We start from the raw sequence: 22,134 nt of genomic DNA on the forward strand, positions 1-22,134 counted from the left end.
ATGGGTACATTGTCCAGCTAGGCCTATCAAATTATATGAATGTGCGGTGTCTGTTCTTTCGGACGTATCCGAAAAAACAGACACCGCACATTCATACAATCGCGAACTGTTGTGGTCAGGTGACATAACGCATTGTCACCCATAAAAATTCCATCGTTTTTTGGGAACATGCAGTCCATGAATGGCACCAGATTGCCTCCAAGTACCCGAACAAAACCGTTTCCAGGCAATAATCGGTTCTCTTGGTCCAGATGACCCAGTCTATTCCATGGAAACACAGCGCACACCGATATGGAGCCTCCGCCAGCCTGCAGTGCTTCGTGGTTCCTGACTACGTGAGGTCCTCGCCACACTCGAATCTTGGCGTCAGCTCTTACCAACTGAAATCGACAGTCATCCGACCAGCCCACGGTTTTCCAGTCGTCTGCGAACCAACTGATATGGCTCGAGCACAGGAGAGGTGCTGCGGTCGATGTGCTGTTACCAAAGGCACTCGCGTGGGTCGTCTGCCGCCATAGCAGAAAACGGTACATCTCGCCGTTCTGTCCTAACGGATACGTTCATCATACATCGCACATTTCTTCCTGCGCTTATCTCAGGCAGTGTTACTTGTCTGTTAGCACTGACAACACTAAATAAACACCGCCGCTGTCTGTCGCTAAATCAAGGCCGTCGCCCACTACGTTCTCCGTGGCGAGAGGTAATGTCTGAAATTTTACATTCTCGACGCACTCTTGACACTGTGGATATAGGAATATTTATTTTCCTACCGATTTCCGCGTTCATAGTCTGGTAATTCCCGACGTGCGGCCATAATCACGTCGGGAACCCTGTCACACGAATCACCTGAGTACAAACGCCAGTTCTGCCAATGCACTGCCCTTTTATACCTTTTCTGCGCGTTACTGCCGCCATTTGTGCATCCTCATATCGCTATCCCACGACTTTTGTCACTTCTGTGTATAAATCACTGCTTTTTGACTGTGATGTATCCTTGGTACATCCGTTGTGCGGTGGCAACTGTTGTGGTTGTGTAGATATGAGTGCTTGAACAGGTCTGTATCATATCTTCGTGGTCACTAGGACGTCTTCTGTCTCTTGCAACAATTTAATATTTTTTTAGGGAAACAATTCGATATTGTTGTATATTGTTCTCCACCTTTTACGAATGTTAACGTTTGTCTTAGAATGGTCTAAAATATTCTCGAATGTTCTAGAGTATACATTTCCAGTCAAAAAAGAAACACACAGAAGAAATGGCAGAATGTCATGTAACTTCGTACACGTACACACACCATCGGCGGGAATGTAAATGATTATTCTCAGTGACAGGTAGAACGGCCATCAGAGTGTATTAGTCGTGTTCGGGTATTAGTTTCGTTTGCCATTCCTGGCAGTGAATGTAAGGGCGTTGAACGGCCACTACAATTCTCCCCTCTCTCTCTCTCTCTCTCTCTCTCTCTTTCTCTGTGTCTCTCTCTCTTTCTCTCTCTCTCTCCCCCTCCCTCCCTCTCTCACCCTCCCTCCCTCTCTCACCCTCCCTCCCTCTCTCACCCTCCCTCCCTCTCTCACCCTCCCTCCCTCTCTCACCCTCCCTCCCTCTCTCACCCTCCCTCCCTCTCTCACCCTCCCTCCCTCTCTCACCCTCCCTCCCTCCCTCTCTCCCCCTCCCACCCTCCCTCTCTCCCCCTCCCACCCTCTTTCCCCCTTACCCCCTCCCTCTCTCCTTCTTCGTCCTCCTCTCTCTGTTTCGTCCAGGAAAGGTGCGCAACAAGGAGATTGCTAGTAAGCTTCGTTATGAGCTGAAATTTATCTGAATATTTCTGTCATGGTCAGTTTGCTAGATATATGAGTGGGGAAGTGAAATGTTTCTTGTTGGAACATAAATGCTCGGAATTTTAACCGTAAACCCCTCGCCTCCCTCGTAGCGTCTGCTGCTGGATTTGGATTAGCGTCTGAGTAAACCCCTCCGGCTTACTAAACGAAGCCGTGACGATTGACCCGCTCTTCTTTGGTTCTTCCCTATCTGCTGTATCTGTCCCACTTGATAAGAGTCCAAGTATCCAAAAGCTAACTCTCCCGTGGTTGCATTCCTTTTTTTCTTAGGATTCTTTCAGTGACTCTCAGAGCTGTACATAGCTATTCCAGTTTAGATTAACTTCCATCTCCTTGTAATTTACGGTTAACAATTTCCAGTAACTGATAGTCAACGGTCTTGAGTCTTTTCAGCTATTATGCACAATACGTTACTATTATTTTCGTTTAGGGTCAATTGTCAGTGCTGCAGCCAAGCGCCGAGCCCTTACAGATCATTCTAAATTAGAATATATGGCTCTGAGCACTATGGGACTCAACTGCTGTGGTCATAAGTCCCCTAGAACTTAGAACTACTTAAACCTAACTAACCTAAGGACATCACACACATCCATACCCGAGGCAGGATTCGAACCTGCGACCGTAGTGGTAGTGCGGTTCCAGACTGTAGCGCCTTTAACCGCTCGGCCACTCCGGCCGGCAAATTAGAATAATCTTCGTCAGTACACAGTACCATCTTGAAATTCCAGTACGTAGAGTAGTAATACAAGAGAAAATTACAAAATATTTTTTCTCTGTGGTAACAAACTTGTGATACAGAGAACAGCTTTAAATACAAGGTAGTCCCTTCCCTCTTGCGCGCAGTCGTCACGCATTCTTCCCAAGTAGGTGCGTCAAATACTAAAAGTCAATGCTGAGCTTTGAATAAATGAAAATTGCGGCCAGCAGTGGTAAGAGTTGCATCTATGTACAGAGTTTCACTTTTACTTCTTAAAAAAGAGTGACTGTGGAAACGACATCTAAGAAATATAAAAATAGCGTAAAATATGACAGTTAAGATACCCCGAAATGTGTGTGTGTGTGTGTGTGTGTGTGTGTGTGTGTGTACGCGCGCGTGCGTTCAGGACAGATGATGTCATAAAGAATGAGACCCCTGAAAATATGCTGCATTATGCATGATGTTTAAATTTATTACTTCTTTCTACTAATTCTATACCCAACACAGTTTGCAAACTGTATGTTCATATGCGTCTGAATGTACCTACCAAATTATATCGTTGTATGACATACAGATCGGGAGATACTATGTCATAAACACAGAGATGCACGGAAAACCTCAGAATCTTGCATGATGTTTAAATTTATTACCTTTTTTTCCTACTCACTTTATTTGCAACGAATTTCGCTGGCAGTACACATATATGCCGCTGAATGTAGCTACAGTCCGCCCCCGGTAGCTGGGTGGTCAGCGCGGCCGACTGTCAATCCTAAGGGCCCGGGTTCGATTCCCGGCTGGGTCGGAGATTTTTTCTGCTCAGGGACTGGGTGTTTTGTTGTCCTAATCATCATCATTTCATCCCCATCGACGGCAAGTCGCCGAAGTGGCGTCAAATCGAAAGACTTGCACCGGGCGAACGGTCTACCCGACGGGAGGCCCTAGTCACACATTTCATTTCAATGTAACTACGCAAATATATCGTTAGACACATAGACCTGGAGACATGACGTCATAAACACTGAAATACGTGAAAATATGCGGCATCATGCATGACGTTTTAATACATTTATTCTTTACTAATAAGACCTTCCTACAGTCGAGTCAACTTACAGAAATCCCTGGCACGTGGCAGCGCTTTCAACTACGAAGCGCAAAGGGCTATAAGCAAAAACAGTTGCCATTTGTAGAGCTACGAAGAGACGTTGCGGTAGAGACGTTAACAAAATCGTGTTGTAGATACGAGATTACAATGAAATGAATACCCCTAGCTGCATACAGACGTTGATATAAGTCAGCGGGGACAGTTGAAAACATGTGTCCCGACCGGGACTCGCACCCGGGATCTCCTGCTTACATGGCAGACGCTCTATCCATCTGAGCCACCAGGACACAGAAGATAGTGCGACTGCAGGGACTTTTCTCTGGCACGCCTCCCTTGAGACCCACATTATTGTCCCACACTATATTCATAGCGCCCCGTGATCAATAAAAACACAATGACACTCACTTCAGGTACGCCCGGAACTACATTTGCATCAGACTGTTTCGCCCCGTTAAGAACAACATGTTAGCTTATGCGAGAAAGTCCTGAATTGAATCACAAAGCTGCTACAGTATTTCATAATGTCTGATTTTGTTCATTAAGCGACACTGCGGAACTGCCTCGAATACGTTTCGGTGCAACAAGGGTTAGCGTGTCAGTAGAAACTTTCGGTAGGCGGGCCTCACCCTTGGCGCACGCTGTAGGCTGGATTTCATAACGGAATAACGTAACGGCGTGCAGCGCCAAAGTCCGCCATCGCGTGCAGAAAAAAGGGGGCGGGGGGCGGGGGGCGCCTCTTATCCGCAGATGGCAATCAGGCGGCGTGGCTCTCGTGCTGATTTCCCCGGTGCCTCCCCGGTCCCAGCCGCTCTTTCGCTCGTTTTCCGCGGTCTGTCCTGCCACTGCGGGCCACCAGGGGTAACCAACTGATGTGTACTGAAAGCTGCTAATGAGAAATTGATTTCTCTCAGCAAAAAGACTCGTCAAGGAACTCTGTGTCTGCGTGTCCAGGCGACCTTCAGGGGATCGTAGCTTCACGTCTCATGCGGCGTGGTCTAAAAAAGCTCTCAGCTGCCTAACAGTATTGGTGGTATTATAAATACATACTGCATACAAAATAACGGAAGGCGTGACATTTGAGAAACTGGTGTTATAACGTATGGAAATTCCTAAGAAGTCCTATAGAAGCAAGGAAATCTGAAACACTTTATACATCAGTTGGATGAAAGATAGTGACAACGCTATTATAATTCATACCATGGTTTGTTGACAGACGTTCACCCAATTACAAGCCCTCAATATAAGGTGTTTCAAAATGAATAACCTGATTTCAAAACTCCATATTTATTGATAAAAACATGCTGCAAACATGGAATGAATTGCAGAAAGTCTTGACGTTTTAGCAATGCTATTACAAATGCTCCATGTGCTCACTAGCAGCAGCACGAACAACGTGTAGACGATGGCTAAATGCCGGGCGAGGTGGCCGAGCGGTTCTAGGCGCTACAGTCTGGAACCGCGCGACCGCTACGGTCGCAGGTTCGAATCCTGCGTCGGCCATGGATGTGTGTGGTGTCCTTAGGTTAGTTAGGTTTAAGTAGTTCTAAGTTATAGGGGACTGATGACCTTAGAAGTTACGTCCCATAGTGCTCAGAGCCATTTGAACCATTTGATAGCTGAATTCGTCATAAACTTTACACAATGCATTTGCTATTACAAAAGTTATGGCGGCTGTTATTCTGTCCTTCACTTCTTCTATGTCACGAGGTAAAGGGAAGATGAATACACTTACTTTCACAAATCAACACAAGAAAAAATCGCGTGGGGTCATGTCTGGCGATCTTGAAGGCCAAGAATGCAGGGCAGTCCCCCAGTGTCCCGTGCGCCCTATCGAGCGTTGAGGCGGAGTGTCTTTGAGACACTGACGTTCGTTGTTGTGTCAGTGTGGTGGAGCTGCAGACTGTTGGAATATGCAGCCATCGAACTCCTCCTGAAGTTGTGGAAGAAGTCAGTTGTGCAGCATTTGAAGATAGCTCATTGCAGTCACTGTGTTTTCGTCCAAAAAAGAAGGGACCGCACACTTTTTCAGAAGAAATGGCGTAAAAAAAACGTACAGTTTAGGTGAGTCTCCTTCGTGCTCAGTAACGTTATGAGGGTTCTGGAGACAACTTATTATTCCGAATTGGAATCCCTCAGCCCCATTGCAATTAGACTGGGTACACAAGAACTAAGTTCTACAATGGCCCACTCACCCCTTTACGCTAGGGAATGAAAGATGGATAAAAAAGAAATATAAGAACGAACGGTGTGGGATGGGTCGTAATAGACAAATGGAGGGCTGCATTTGGTCTGCGGATCGCGTTTGGTTTATCCGTGTTGTAGACGGACCAAAGTTGTATGTGATGTCATAAGTACAACAGAGACAGAGGACGGCGCCCTTTTCTCAGTGTGTGTGCGTACCGTGAAGCGGGAGACTTGGAACTGATCCGAGATCTTCGAACTTATTCTGCCTCCAAACGTTACATTTCCGGACATGAGGATTTTGTCAACGTTTTAAAGAACACTGCCGCTGTAGCGGCATACGTACGTTAGCATAAAAACTTGGTACATCGCATACTGCTACTGCTCTCAGTACAGTATTTTATACGTAAGCAGTTCCTTAATGAAGGTCCTTTAAGGTCTAGTCTCATTTCTAGTTGAGCTAGATGTTGTCGAATTCGACTTTCCGTGCCGCACAATAATTCGACAGTCATCTATAATTCGAAGTTTGTCGTAGACGACAGTTGCCCTAGTTACGTCACTGCTTCTAACCAACTGCTGTTACGTATAAACGAAGCCTAACGTAAACGTAAACACCGCTCAAGAGTGAGGCCTGTACGCAGTACGTTTAGCGATCTATGATCGTCGGGCATGTGCCTATCAAGTCGCTAATCCATCCAGCCATTTCGGCAGGCGGTGTGTCCTGATGGTGCCTCTGCTTCTTTGATGATGATGTTTTGTTTGTGGGACGCTCAACTGTGCGGTCATCAGCGCCCGTACAAAGTACCAATTTTTACACAGTCGAATCGAGCCACTGTCACGAATGGTGATGATGATGATGAAATGATGTGGACAACACAAACACCCAGTCCCCGGGCAGAGAAAGTACCCAAGCCGGCCGAGAATCAAACCCGGGACCCCGCGATCTAGAGGCATCAACGCTAGCCACTAGACCACGAGCTGCGGACCCGCTGCTTCTTTGTTGAAGCAGCTCCTCATTTGACCTACCGTTGTTGAGTGGAGCCAGTTCAGCACGTCCCTACCTCAGAACGTACCACGAGTCCAACCTGGATCCTTCCGCAGTCAAGGCTGCGACGTTAACCATTGAGCCATGCATATGGACATTGGTGTTAGCGCAAACAAGAAATATGCTAATCGTGCATCGGTCCGTTTGTTGTCAAATAGCGCTGACGTTTGTTTTCGGCGTCGTCGTCCCTGCTGCGTGGCACCTGGAGGCCGCCGATGAGGCTGGAGGGCTGTGTAGCGGCTTTTTCCTCGGCGGCCTCTTATGGCCGGGGCGAGTGCGGCTCACGGACGGCCGGCCGGCCAGCCGTCTTCTGTCGCGGCTCCGGCGTCTGCCAGCGCGACCTTTGCAGGAATCGAAAACATCCGCGTCCTGATGTGATGAATGTGGCCGGCGCTGACGACGTGTGCGCGCCACGGCCATATGCGGCAAATCGCGCGCTCTCCGCTCGCCGTGCCTGTTGCCGCAGCGGCGGCGCGCCTTGCGGAGGCGTGCGACGTGGGAGCAGGCAGGTGACGGCCGGGACTGTCCGCCGCCGCTGCTGCGACGGCGGGCGATCTCGGCATCTGGGGCTGTGTGGTCGACGCCAGTTCTTTCCACTACACAGTGGAGGCTTTCACGGCCGCTGTTTACAACTGGTGATTTTTATTGTATGGGATTGTCGTCTGAGGGATGTTTCTGTGCCCAACGATTTGTCTTCTAATGCTAGACATACACTTCTGATCGAAAGCATCCGGAGACACCTATGCAATGCGGAATCGGCCACTAGATGTTACGAGAGGCGGACCCAGCAGTACAGCCGCGTGGTTTGAGGCACCTAGCCACGATTCGCGCCTGTCCCCCCTTCGGAGGTTCGAGTCGTCCCTCGGGGATGAGTGTGTGTGTTGTCGTTACCGTACGTTAGTTTAAGTTAGATTAAGTACTGTCTAAGCCGGCCGGAGTGGCCGAGCGGTTCTAGGCGCTTCAGTCCGGAACCGCGCGACTGCTACTGTCGCAGGTTCGAATCCTGCCTCGGGCATGGATGTGTATGATGTCCTTAGTTTAGCTACGTTTAAGTAGTTCTAAGTTCTGGGGGACTGATGACCTCAGAAGTTATGTCTCATAGTGCTCAGAGCCATTTGAACCATTTTTCCTTCTCAGATGATCATCCTGAACGTGTATCATTTCATGACAACAATGATCTTCATCTAAATTCCGAGACTCCAGCGAAATGTGATTGTCTGGAGGTAGCTTCTGGCGTTTCACTCATGTTACACGTTGAGTGAGACGTAAGAAATAGACCTCAGAAACAATGACATCACTAACGCCCGAACTGTAGATCATAATCATTAATGCGCTGAATGTTTGTCTCACGATCAGCCTAGGCTCATATTGTATAGCAATATATTATTGAAGCTAAAAATTCGCGAGATACGCGCCTTTTTTCCCAATCCACGCCCCGCAGCGTTTTGTTTTAACTGCAACGTAGGTTTGCTGCCTCGTGACTCTACGAGCGTATGACAGGTTACGAGCTTTGCGAATACTGAATGCCGCTTCTCTCGCATTGATTGGCCATTCCTTCGGCGATTTCCAGAACTGAAGAAACGTGACGTTCTCCTGGGACTACGCTTCAGTCGTAAATTCTTTTTCCCAGTCCCTCAGAGTTATTGTTTTTTTTATTGTCTTGTCTACTGCAATTGAGCCGATCGAGCTGTAACTTGTCATAGCTTAACAGGACGGCTCAATTTTCGATTTGCACACTTGCAGGTAAACAGCTCAATTTCATTTCTACCTTTCTCAGAAATTCTTAAGCACTGAGCGAGATAGCGCAGTGGTTAGCACACTGGACTCGCATTCGAGAAAGCGACCGTTCAAACCCGTCTCTGGCCATCCTGATTTAGATTTTCTTTGAGTTCCCTAAATCATTTGAGCAAATGCCGGGATTGATCCTTCGAAAGGACGTTTTTCTCTAACCTTCCCCAATCCGAGCTTGTGTTCCGCCTCTAATGACCTCGTTGTCGACGGGACGTTAAACAGTAATGTCCTCCTCGTCCTAGACTCCTAGCTCTTAAAAACCCAACATTATCTTGGACACCAGGCTGCTTAACTTGGAGCACGTGAATTGATTAGCACAAAAATAGTTTTCATCTTGTCTCACATATCGCCTGAATTGTTGGCACAGAATAACAAAGAAAGCATGTATTCTATAAAGGGCCGTCTACTGAATTTTTCTGTTTTTAAACTTTTAAATGCCACTTCTTAAATGTTTATTTACGCAACTGAATTTATATTTGTTCTTATCGTGTAATCAGACTTCAACGAAATATTAGAATATGCAACAGACAAAATTTTAATCTTGGTCATTAGAATTCCCGAGTCTTTTTCTTGAAACAGTGTACTGATGGATCTTCTGCTTTGAAGAAACATTCTGCTACACATGCGTATACTATGCCCTGTGTAACGTGTAAGCTGATCGTGAGCTCTGTTTGAGTGTTTCGATTTTTGTTTGACGTTGATTCACAGGTAAATGTTCGGATGAAGTAATAGACCTATGTTATTCATTTTGATTTATAACTTATTATTTCACGACACCAAGTGATACGATGCAGTATGACCATTGATTGCACCACATTATTCCACTGTGTTCACCAACTTGTTAAAATAAAACTTGTTCGATAATTTACTTATTCAGTAGTCACGCCGATCTTGTACTTTCAGTGTTCTACCTGAAGTTCATTGTTTCAATATTCCTACAGCAGTCCCATCTCGTTTATTCTTACGTCCACCACCTTCGACATACCAAGCCGCTCTGTTCTGTTGCGACGCTACCTTGATGTCCGCTCCAGCCGTTTATAGTGTCTTTGCCACGCACACGACTGCACCTCATTGTTTCACGTGATTTGACGATAATCGTAATACTCTTGTAAGCAACTCATTTTTCTTACCAGTGCCTGTTGTTATGAAACAGCTACTTAAAAAGGGTCTGAGTTCATGGTGGATCTTTTGTCTTCATTTATTCATAAAAAATTTTAATTAATTGTTGCTAAATAAAAATGTGAGGTGACATCGAAGGTTTTAAAAGATGTGGTCACATTACAGCTGGTGCTATCGGTCGGCATTAGGGCAGTACAGGCACTAAAAATACATATTCATACAGGAATTAGACGAATGTGTCGTAGATTATCAAATCGCTCAAGGACAGCCGCGAAAATATGACGAAAATTAATAATTGAATTACTCCTCTAAATTACAGTTCATAGGAGACATTTCCGATAGTGTTCGTAAAATTGTTCAGATTATGCAGTTGTATTCGGAAGTAGGTAGATTCAATTTGTTCATATTTGCTATGTTTAAGACATACAGTGTCAGAGATCTCTCAAAATTATGCTACAAGGCTCTCTGTCAGCGCTGAGATACATTGTTTATTGGCTCCTGCCTTGAGGATATGATCACACTCACTACATTCTGACGCAATCGTGGGCTAAGAAAGTTGCTGAGAGTGACTTACGTAGCAAAACCTTTTTAACCAGTAAACATGTGTGAGCAGTTAGTAATGACACCTGTAGTCATTACTAGGTTAGTCTCAGTCCGGCAATCCCATTATCCTACGAATGTAGTAGTGTCTCTTGTGGTAAGATTGTCTCATTGCTTTGACCACTTTCATAGGGATGGTCTAGCACCTACCATTCCAGCAACCTCTCTGTTCCGAGACTGTTTTTATTCCCGGTGTCTAAGCGACGTCAGCGCAGTAACGACGGTGGCCACCTGAACTAACGACTGTAAACAACTGATATGCATTCGACCTGTCAGTAATGAGCAGACAGTATTAAGTAGTGGACGTGCAGCCGCATTGTGTCAAGTTGTCGCGTCAGAAATCACAGTGGAGCACACCTCTATGTCAAATATTCAAGACATTCTCCAGAATGTTTGAAGAGAAGAAAAATGTGTACAATGTTTGTCCTTCACACCTTGGCTCCCAAAGAAAGACGGCAACACGTGGGCGCCTGCCGCGAATTGACTGAAATGGAAAACGCAGGCAATTCTTTTCTGGAAATAATCACCACCGGTGATAACACTTGGTGTCATCAATAAGAACCTACCGTAAAAATACAAAGCGCAGAAATTCAGACGAAGGGTCAACGATGCGGTGACATAACCGGCATTGAAGACAGTGGGACGCGCAAGTGGAACAACATTCCAAACAAGGACTCTTCTGTCAGTTTCACATGGTACTCAACTGCGGACAGACTATGTAGAACACATGAGGCATTAAAACCACCTTACTGCCGCTTCTTTACCTTTTATTAATCCCGTTTCGAAATATTTTGCACTGGCTGCGTATGTACCATTAGACAGATCGAAGCACCATACAAAAAGAATAAATTAAGCTTGACAGATACCAGTTCCGACTACTCTCAGATGCTGCCCTACATGGGCTAATGGCTGCTGTACAGGCTCCATCTGGCAGATCTTGCTACATATTGCATACTGGTCGCAGATTCTCTCCACCACAAGCTGGATCCGATTAGAGGCGGCATCGGATAGAAGAAAGCTTGCGACAGCGCGGCCTAGAGCAGGCAAATCGAGCAAAGCAACTGCGAAACCTCGGCCAGCTCTGCCAAATACGGAACTGGCGATTAGAGATCGAGTATCTGCAGAGCGAAGCCGACGCGAGTGCTCGCTAGTGATCATCTTAAAGGTGGAAATCACGCCGCATATGCCTACTACACGTGTACTGGCATGTTGAACATATGCGTCAAGTTCCGTCGATATCGTCATTATTAAGATATCGAAACTTTACTCTGACTCTTTGCAACACAAGATGGGAGTTTCACACACCCATCAGTGAACAGATGTTTTCCTTTTCTTCGCTACGGCACCGTCCCTACGTTTTAGTCCTTATTCTTGTGATTTACAACCGACTATTTGATAACGGAGTTTGCAAGCTCGCTGCTGACAAATGTGGGCCCAACATTACTTCAACATCTGCTGCTAATGTTGTCTCAAAAGCGCAACGTTGCCAACAGATGACTGTTTCGTACGAAACCTATTCGATAAGCAAGGGCCGTTTCGTTACATTTAAATGTTGGCAGCTCAGAACAAAAATACGTGGCACGAATGCAACGCCATCTGTTGATTCTTTACAAAGCCTCAGAAGTAATTGTTTTCTTGGCTAGCGAACGATTGATTGTGAGTGAAACTAATAAACAGTGGCTTCGAACCTTGTAGCACCCGCCAGTTGTGAAGTGCATGCTGTAATTCAATTTATGCGTCCAAAAGTAACAGGTGCGCAAATTATGAAGGAGTTATCTAGTTCATGGGCAAGGGAGGGTTAGGCATGGTGTCCACGCTTTAAAATGTGCTTAATAGACTTCAATACCAGGCCCAATATACAGACTGATGAAGACGTACAACAATTGGACTATTGGTGCTCTGGTAGGTGAATATACCGTTGTTACGGGAAGGGACTAATATCACAAACAGCATGCGAGGTTGCTACAGAAAATGCTTACCGACCATCACAATTAGCAAAGAATGTAAAGTGGAATATTGTTTTTGGACCGCTAACGAAAAGATGGAGATGATTCGTTTTCCTGCGAAATGTGTATATTCTACATCTACGCAGAGTGACGACGAGCAACTCGAGACCATCGTTGTCAGCTGATTCACTTACCAGGCGGAGGAGTCAAATAAGCTATCGCAATGTTACGAAGAGTAGTTACAAGAGACCGGCCATTACGTACAACAGTGTTACGAAGAGTAGTTACAAGACACCGGCCATTACGTACAACAGTGGCGTAAGTCTGCAGAAAACTAAAAGTTCCAATAACAGTTTTTCCTAACGAGTACACTGCGCAATACTATTAAAGAATCACTTATTCGAAACCATGTAACTGTCTCCCATTGCAACGTAGAAATTTGAAGTTTGACTCAAAGCTGCCTACCACCTTCTTCTGAAATGGTGCAATAGGGTGGCACCCTGGGACGTCACCCTTGGGCTCGACAACGATTCAAATAGCAAGATGTCCAAACACGCGAAACAAAATCCAGAGTTCAGTAGTTCATGTGAGGTGAAAGGTGGGTTAATTACGTCATATTTCCACCAAATTTTATCGGAGTTCTGCCCAACGCCACCATGGACGTGTCCCACGATGGGAAAGTCGCTGCATCCCCCTCTTACCTACATTTCACCCCATCTTTTGACGCCTCCGCGATCGAGGGCAGAACCTTGACACCCAGCGTTAAAACCACGCGGTTTTCTTACGGGTGGGAAAAAATTTCAGACACACCGCCGCTCAGCGCTGACACGGAAAGACCTCAGGAAGTGGCATAAAGAGCATCAGTAAAATCACCGACTCCCTTGGAGCGTTGATTGTCACACCTTTCGCGGTCGAAAGCGATAGTTCACAGTGTGATGAGTAACAGGCGACGTTCTTGACAACGTTTGATTCACTTGACCCCCCCCCCCTTCCGCCCCGCGGACGCTTCAACCCTGAGTGCAATGCGACTGCAAATTTTGCTCTGGTGCATAGGATGGAACCACTAGGGACCGTTCAAAACCATTCGACGAAATTTGAACGTGGTCTGAGACAGCACGTCCTCCTGTGGCGTGATCACGGGAGGAGGGGTGGGGACTTGCAACATAGACACATGCGTAAATAAAACAACAAAGTGTCGCCCTTGGTGCGAACCGCCCGCATTTGTTGAGTGCTATAAAAATGTTCCCTTTACAGCAACAATCCGTAACGAAGCCGTAGGCGCCAGCAGGCAAGCTACGCTGCTGCTCTAGCGCCCCTATGGTTCAGTCACAGGCTGTCTTCGTACAGGCACACCTTCAAAGTGCTCAACAAACGCGGGCGGATGGCATTGAGGATGTTGCCGAACTGGGTCGTCTTAGAGGAACCCTTTGCCGTTTTATTAATCGATGTGTCACTGTCACACGCCCTGCGGTTCCCCCCGTTATGTGATCATGTAACAGGAACGCTGAAACAGCATAAGCGCCCTTTGCTTTCTCGGATCACGTTCAAGTTTCGTCGAATATTTCCTTGTGGTTCCACCCTGTTCTTCAGAGCAAAGGTGTGCGATCACGTTTGGTGGGGCTGCTGGCCCACGATGTCATTAGAGAAGGGTTGAATCGCCAGAGGGGTGTCAGCAGTGTCAAAGGTTGACTAGAACGTCGTCATATTGCTCATCGCACTGCGAATTGTAACTTTCGATAGGGAAATACGTGGGAATCAACTACTCAAGGAAAGAGGTGATTTCATTAACGCCCATTATGCTACCCGCTGCAGCCTTTTGGTGTCGATTCTGAGCGGTGAGGTGTCTGAAATATTTTCTTTGCCCACCCACAAGAAAACAGAGTGATTCCAACGCTGGGCGTCGCGGTTCCGACTTCCATAGCAGAGGCGTCAAAACAAGGGCCGTAACGTGGGTAAGAGGGAGTGCGACACGTCCACGGTGGTATCGAGCAAAATTGTGGTGAACTTTGGTGCCAATTTAATATTATTAACCCAACACGCACCTCACATTAACTTCTGAAATCTGGCCTTTTTTTCGAATGTGCCAACATCTTGCTGTTTGAAGCGTCTACGACCTGGAGGGGGATGTCGCAAGGTGCCGCGCTTTTGCAGCATTACAGGGGAAGGCTTTAGGCACCCTTGAGTCAAATTTCAAACTTCTGCGTTGCAGTGGGAGACAGTTATGGGGTTTCGAAAGTGGTCGTTTAGGTGTGTTGCGCAAGTGTATTTTTATGACCGAACAGACCTTCGAATACGCCTCTTACGTAAGATGAGACAAAATGATGTCAGTTCATTCAATAGAAGTAATTTAGTGGCTCTAGACACAACAGCAGTCGGTTCGAATCCCTGACAGAGTTAGGTGGCGCAGTAGCAAAACATTGCATCCGCATTCGCCACGTCGGCAGTTCAAGTTTAGGTTTTCTGTGGTTTCCCTAAATCACTGAAGGCGAGTGCTGAGATGGTTCCTTTGAAAGGGCAGTGCCAACGTCATTCCTCATCCTTCAGCAACTCAAACTCGTGCTTCGTGTCTAATGACCTCGCCGTCGTCGGCTCATTAAACCCTAATCTCTCATCGAAAGTCAAAGGCAGAAGGAATGGCCATCATCTGACTTTAGTTATCAAGGGAAAGAGAACTGGCCGCGTCAGTTTCCAGATTGTGTGCTGCCAATATGTAGGACGAACTATCCAAATATCAAATAATATGCAGGAGGTTGAGAGCCTTAAAGAGTGGAGATGATGGTCATCCAGTCTGACAGTGAAGCTCCGTAGATCCCTCGACGACGATTCTTTATGGCGACAGGTGTTACACATTTTTCTTCTTTTAATTCCACAACGACAGAAACATAACGCTGCATTAAATTTGCACTTCATAGAAACAGACGCCTTGAAAATTATTATTGCAGGCCTTGTGCTCTATTCTCTCAACCAGGTATGTCTGAGGTTACCAGTCGATAGGTTCTGAACTGGAGTTCTCGATAGTCGTAAGACATTTTCCGACACTTAACATGTCCTGTGTACTAAACCCAATTGGTGTTCAAAATCACCTCCGTTGCTTACTATAAAGCAAGAAGTGAGAAAAACAACGCTAAGCTACTCGCACTGAAAATCTTGGACAAGAGCAGCGTGAAGTTTCTGCGTAGCCATTATTAACGGTTACTAGTATGCGTAAGTGATAATTTCAGTGGTCGAAGAGTGAATATTAAACACGCTACGAACACAGCATTTAAAACTAAACGGGTGGGATTTATGACACATCTCATCAATAAATTGTCAGACGCGTATACCAAAGAGAATAAAAGACAAAGAAATCAGTCAGGAGGGTCAAGGTGCGCATGCGTCAGTTGCTTTCGGCTGCCCTCCATTCCCCTTTCTGATCACGTACCGCAGTAATTACGTGCGGAGAAGTTTGGTGAAATCGCATACGTATCGCCGACATGGAGTAAGACAGTGATGTAATTGGATTGATACTCTGGCGTACAAAACCGCACACAAGACCACGTGCCGTACGATTCTCCTGGTCCGATTAGGCAGCAAGTTGCAAGTTGCAAGTAATGCCATGCGAGTCCCAGAAACTCCCGGACGAACTCGTATGGTAATCCAAATAATAGCCTTCCAATAATCTACTTTAAAGTTCGCGTTAGCATTACGCTTTCGAGCTTCCGCGGGGGGAATTTACAGTAAACTTTTTCGGCAAAGTTTACGGAGGTTTGTTGAGTGAAAAGGCAGCCGCTAAATTTTTAATCCATGGCTGAAAAAGGAAGAACAATTTGTCCATTCGTATGAAAGTCAGTAGGCTCATAAAAATTATGGTGGCGCGAGTTTCCTCAAAGGAAAATCTTCGTACCACAAAGTAATTACGGAAGATTTAAGTCTGAGTTGGGCAACGGAAACCAAACGCAGAAGCCAGAAACGTCTTTAAGGAGAGACTCTTTTACTGGACGGTACCAGAAGACGAAGTCAAGCCTGTCGAGTACGAAGCAAGGAAGGAGAATTAAGGACATGTAGGGTAAAATAAGCAGACACGGTTGGATCATGAAATAGACGTGGTACCGTCACACGAAATCTGCTGTTTTTCATCATTTGGCAAATTCATTTTAACTTCGTGGGCCATATAGTTTTCTTGTTACCAAAGCTGTCAGCTAACCTGGGGCAGGTAAGTCGTGTGCGGCATTTGTCTGTGAATCGTGTTAACTTTGATATGTGTGTTATCCTATTCTAACCGTTTGCCTGCCGTGTTTTCCAAGTCGGAGATTGGCAGGCAACCAACCCCGCATAAATCTAAACGGGCGCAGAAAACTGCTTAAAAATGATTGTTGGGTATTCAAGAGGAAAGCCTAGATTAAGCAGAGACACTGCGTTGCGAAAGTAGTAGCAAAGAAGTAATACATTTAAACGTCATGCATGATGCGGTAGTTTTTCACGAATCTCTGTGTTTATGACGTCGTATTCGTACAATTGAACAATTTTGTGGTACATGTTTATACCGTCTGCAAAATGTATTGCGAATAGAGTTAGTAATAAAGAAGTGATAAATTAAAGAGTCGTGCCTGATGCTACAATGCTACTGCATGAACAGCGAAAAGCGATACTCTTCTTTCCTTTCATCATTTTGTGGGGGTTGTAAGCGAGTAAAAGTCTCGTAAACGCTTGAAATTATGTGTGAAGTTTGTTGCAAGTCGCTAAGTGCTCTCACCACCACCCCCGCTCCAGTAATAGGTAGGAGGCTCTTACCGCCACAGCGATTCCTCCCAGACAGCAAGTGATACGCATACCAAGTTTGGTTGAAGTCGGTCCAGTGGTTTATGAGGAAATGTGAAACGTACATAAATACACTCCTGGAAATGGAAAAAAGAACACATTGACACCGGTGTGTCAGACCCACCATACTTGCTCCGGACACTGCGAGAGGGCTGTACAAGCAATGATCACACGCACGGCACAGCGGACACACCAGGAACCGCGGTGTTGGCCGTCGAATGGCGCTAGCTGCGCAGCATTTGTGCACCGCCGCCGTCAGTGTCAGCCAGTTTGCCGTGGCATACGGAGCTCCATCGCAGTCTTTAACACTGGTAGCATGCCGCGACAGCGTGGACGTGAACCGTATGTGCAGTTGACGGACTTTGAACGAGGGCGTATAGTGGGCATGCGGGAGGCCGGGTGGACGTACCGCCGAATTGCTCAACACGTGGGGCGTGAGGTCTCCACAGTACATCGATGTTGTCGCCAGTGGTCGGCGGAAGGTGCACGTGCCCGTCGACCTGGGACCGGAACGCAGCGACGCACGGATGCACGCCAAGACCGTAGGATCCTACGCAGTGCCGTAGGGGACCGCACCGCCACTTCCCAGCAAATTAGGGACACTGTTGCTCCTGGGGTATCGGCGAGGACCATTCGCAACCGTCTCCATGAAGCTGGGCTACGGTCCCGCACACCGTTAGGCCGTCTTCCAATCACGCCCCAACATCGTGCAGCCCGCCTCCAGTGGTGTCGCGACAGGCGTGAATGGAGGGACGAATGGAGACGTGTCGTCTTCAGCGATGAGAGTCGCTTCTGCCTTGGTGCCAATGATGGTCGTATGCTTGTTTGGCGCCGTGCAGGTGAGCGCCACAATCAGGACTGCATACGACCGAGGCACACAGGGCCAACACCCGGCATCATGGTGTGGGGAGCGATCTCCTACACTGGCCGTACACCATTGGTGATCGTCGAGGGGACACTGAATAGTGCACGGTACATCCAAACCGTCATCGAACCCATCGTTCTACCATTCCTAGACCGGCAAAGGAACTTGCTGTTCCAACAGGACAATGCACGTCCGCATGTATCCCGTGCCACCCAACGTGCTCTAGAATGTGTAAGTCAACTACCCTGGCCAGCAAGATCTCCGGATCTGTCCCCCATTGAGCATGTTTGGGACTGGATGAAGCGTCGTCTCACGCGGTCTGCACGTCCAGCACGAACGCTGGTCCAACTGAGGCGCCAGGTGGAAATGGCATGGCAAGCCGTTCCACAGGACTACATCCAGCATCTCTACGATCGTCTCCATGGGAGAATAGCAGCCTGCATTGCTGCGAAAGGTGGATATACACTGTACTAGTGCCGACATTGTGCATGCTCTGTTGCCTGTGTCTATGTGCCTGTGGTTCTGTCAGTGTGATCATGTGATGTATCTGACCCCAGGAATGTGTCAATAAAGTTTCCCCTTCCTGGGACAATGAATTCACGGTGTTCTTATTTCAATTTCCAGGAGTGTACATTTTTTGTTATTTGTGTGGACTTCATTTGCGCTACGGTGCTTCCTATGTGCCTATTACTGTTACGTTAACTTTCTAGAAATAACGACTCTTTAACGTTTCCTGCGACGATTTCACAATTTTGGTGTCCACCTAGGTTTTATTATTGTTTCTGCTGCTGCTAATCAGTTTGGTAATTTTTTCTCCTGAATCCAAGCTTCAGTTTGGTAATTTTTTCTCCTGAATCCAAGCTTCTTATTGATCAGCCTGCCCAAATCGCGTAGAGTCCTACGAAATCTGCGGAAACGATCTGCAGAGAAGCGCAGACAAAGAGAACTGTTCAAGGTTTGATTGCCCTGATATTAACGTGTGTGGCTGCGCAGCTGGGCGTGTAAACTCTGGTGTAGCAGCAGAGAGACCCCTGTTGTGGATGGGCACTGACTCAGCTCCGTAGCGTGCGTCCACTCCGAGGCTCATCCCCTTTGTTACAAACATGGTAAGAACGCGTAGGCAAATGAGTGCCACGGAATGTGGGCCGTCTGGCGTCAGTGTTGCCAGATGCCTTAGTCTCCAAACAGGGCCACGCGACACCACGCATCGCGTCCACGGAAAACTTTCTCACTCTCTGGCGCCACTGATGGCGCTCATCGCCATCTGTGGTTGCGCTCTTTCTCTATACCAGTGGCGGCCTTACCACTGGGAGCCGTAAACTTGTAAAAAAGAGCGGCTTTGTTTACAGACTAATAATTAACATTAAATAAGAAACATTTTTATATCATTAAATGAGAAATTTTTTTTTTCATTAGATCTAACATCACTGAACAAAATGTCATTACAGAGGAAGAAGTAAGAAGTTACTTCCGTGCTTTTTCATATATTCATTTGTGCTGCGAACTGCTAGAAATCTGGCTGGTAACTAGTTAAACCAGTTTGCACAACTTCGCTTAAATGCTCATAAGGTAGTTCAAGTCGGGATTTAGATTCAGTGAGCTTTAGTGCTGATTACAGCGATTCACGTATATAAGTAATCCCAAAAATAGATACCACTCTCGTCGCACGCACTCTTAGTAACCGGTATTTTTCTTTCTTCCAAAGCTTTGTTGTTGAACTACCAGTTCGGTTCAGACGTTTTAATCATTCATCCCCTTGCAGTTGCAATAGCTCGAACTCTGTGATTCCTGAATTCTCTATAATTGGTGGTGAAACGCGAAGCAATTCCACCTCCAACCTACACAACATTTCTCACATGCTTTATCAAATATAGCAAGCTGCGGTGACTTCGATATCTGCAGATACATCCAAAAACAGAGTCACTGCTGAACACTAACTTTTTCCAAATTATTTATGATATCGCGGCTGGTATCAGGAACTCGCCTGTCTATTGAATGTCGTCAGTGATTTGATGATGAACCTTGGGCAAAAACGTGAGTGGAACGGGACTGTGAGGCGGAGTATGCATGTGGAACTCTGCCTCGTGATGACTGAGTGTTGTGTGATGTCCTTAGGTTAGTTAGGTTTAAGTAGTTCTAAGTTCTAGGGGACTAATGACCATAGATGATAAGTCCCATAGTGCTCAGAGCCATTTGAACCAAGCATGTGGAACTGCTGTAGGAGTGTTCTTATGATGGTGAGTCCAGGAGGCCGGCCGGGGTGGCCGAGCGGTTCTAGGCGCTGCAGTCTGGAACCGCACGACCGCTACGGTTGCAGGTTCGAATTCTGCCTCGGGCATGGATGTGTGTGATGTCCTCAGGTTAGTTAGGATTAAGTAGTTCTAAGTTCTAGGGGACTGATGACCTCAGATGTTAAGTCTCATAGTGCTCAGAGCCATTTTTTTGAGTCCGGGAATGGGGTGGTATTGCAACGAGATGAGCATATGTAGAAATGAGAGGGTTAATGCGAATTGGTTGTGAGAGTACATGGCTGTGATGTAAAAAGCGAAATGCGGAACGAACAACAGAAAAAAGTAACTACGCGGTTACCGCCAGAAGTCGAAGCAGCGCCAACCGACCGCCGTGTCATCCATATGGATGCGCAATGGCGGGGCATGGGGAATAGCACAGCGCTCTCGCAGACATTTTCAGCTTTCTAGGCCCTGGAGCCGCTACTTCTGGACAAGTAACTCTTCATTTTGCCTCACGGGGCTGAGAAAGGAAAACTCTGGCAGTACTGGTAATTGAACCCGGGTCTTTGGCGTGGCAGTCAGACATGCTGACAACTCAGCTGTGGAGGCGAACAACATGGAACGAATAGCAAGTGTAATTTGATGGAGAGCATGGCGTAGTTCAAAGGGATGGATGCTTTTGGAGAAGAGTGGCTACGAAAACGATTATGTCTTCGGTAGTGGTGCGCAGGGCTAGTTTTGTGAGCGTGTATCGATTGGGTTTACAGGGATGAAACTTCGCGTATCTATTAAAAAGGCTCAAGTGTTCAGATACACGCTTCTACGCTCGCAGGTCGGACACGGAGCGCTCCCGGCTTTTGCGCAGGCTGTCCCGCTGCGCGCCGATGTTATCAGCGGGCTCGTAAACAGCGAGTCTGGGGGAAACAATGGCCCCTGGCTTTATTGAACGACCGTGCGTCGGCCTTATCGCGGGTACTCAACCCTCGCGGAATTCCCGTTTTTAATGGAGCTTAATCTGTGCGACAGGGCCGCTCGTACCCGAGGCGGACGGAGTGGTTAGCGGGAAGAGTTATAGGGCGCAGCGGGAAAGGGCTGCGCGAGCCATGATGGAGGGACGCTGGCCGAGTAATTGCGCGTCAGCTGACAATGGCGAGCGGCGGCATTGTGCGGTGCCGAGGCGGGACGCGTGAGACACAGGGGTGCAGGTGAGGTGCGGCCAGGCGCTGGCGCAGGCGCGGAAGGGGGTCGGTAATTGGCGGCTATCTGCGCGCTCTGCCGCCATGTTTACGGCCCTCCAAGCTGCCCTGCCGCCTCTCGCCAGCCCCTAATTGCCGTCGACGTCCACCGCCCACGGCGTCCACTTCCGCTCATATCCACTGTGCTGTAAGCGATGCTCGCATCAATCACGCCGGCTAACAATGACGAGTTATACTTTGTTGCTCGTAAGTTCGAGCCTATTGTAAACACGGGCACACTCAGCAATTGATTGTTGGCCGCACTGCACATCCATCGGGGCTCGCAACGCCACTGAAAACAGACTCTGTTTACGAACGGTAGTCATTAAGTTTTAATTATCATCACTGGCAAAATGAAGCTGCTGCCGTCAAACTTGGTAATAATGTAAGCCCTCCTCTTCATATTCACCCTTCAACGGGGCACATTTTCCCCAACGATGGAAGGTTTGGCAGAGACGTTGGCGGTAGAAATCAGCATATCGGGTGTTCAGTAAATGTTTTTCCTCGAAAATCGCCTTGTCATCATTCGGAAAATACCTGTCACGCAATGGTTTCTTCATCCACTGAACTAGAAAATAATCATTGCGTGCAGCCGAGCGAGGTGGCGCAGTGGTTAGCACACTGGACTCGTATTCGGGAGGACGACGGTTCAAATCTGCGCCCGGCCATCCTGATTTAGGTTTTCCGTG

The 22,134-nt window shown here is 47.1% G+C and overlaps 1 protein-coding gene and 1 non-coding gene across 2 annotated transcripts in view; one reads left to right on the forward strand and one right to left on the reverse strand.

Annotated features, from left to right (window-relative positions):
• Positions 1–22,134, forward strand: part of LOC124794768 (kalirin) — a 2,150,963-nt gene that overhangs the window by 1,801,122 nt on the left and 327,707 nt on the right. The gene's annotated exons all lie outside the window — the stretch shown is intronic.
• Trnat-ugu lies at positions 3,849–3,922 on the reverse strand. Its single transcript has one exon. It is a non-coding gene; the product is annotated as a tRNA-Thr (tRNA).

This window comes from Schistocerca piceifrons, chromosome 4 (assembly GCF_021461385.2).
Source record: "Schistocerca piceifrons isolate TAMUIC-IGC-003096 chromosome 4, iqSchPice1.1, whole genome shotgun sequence".
In the NCBI taxonomy this organism is placed as follows: Eukaryota; Metazoa; Arthropoda; class Insecta; order Orthoptera; family Acrididae; genus Schistocerca; species Schistocerca piceifrons.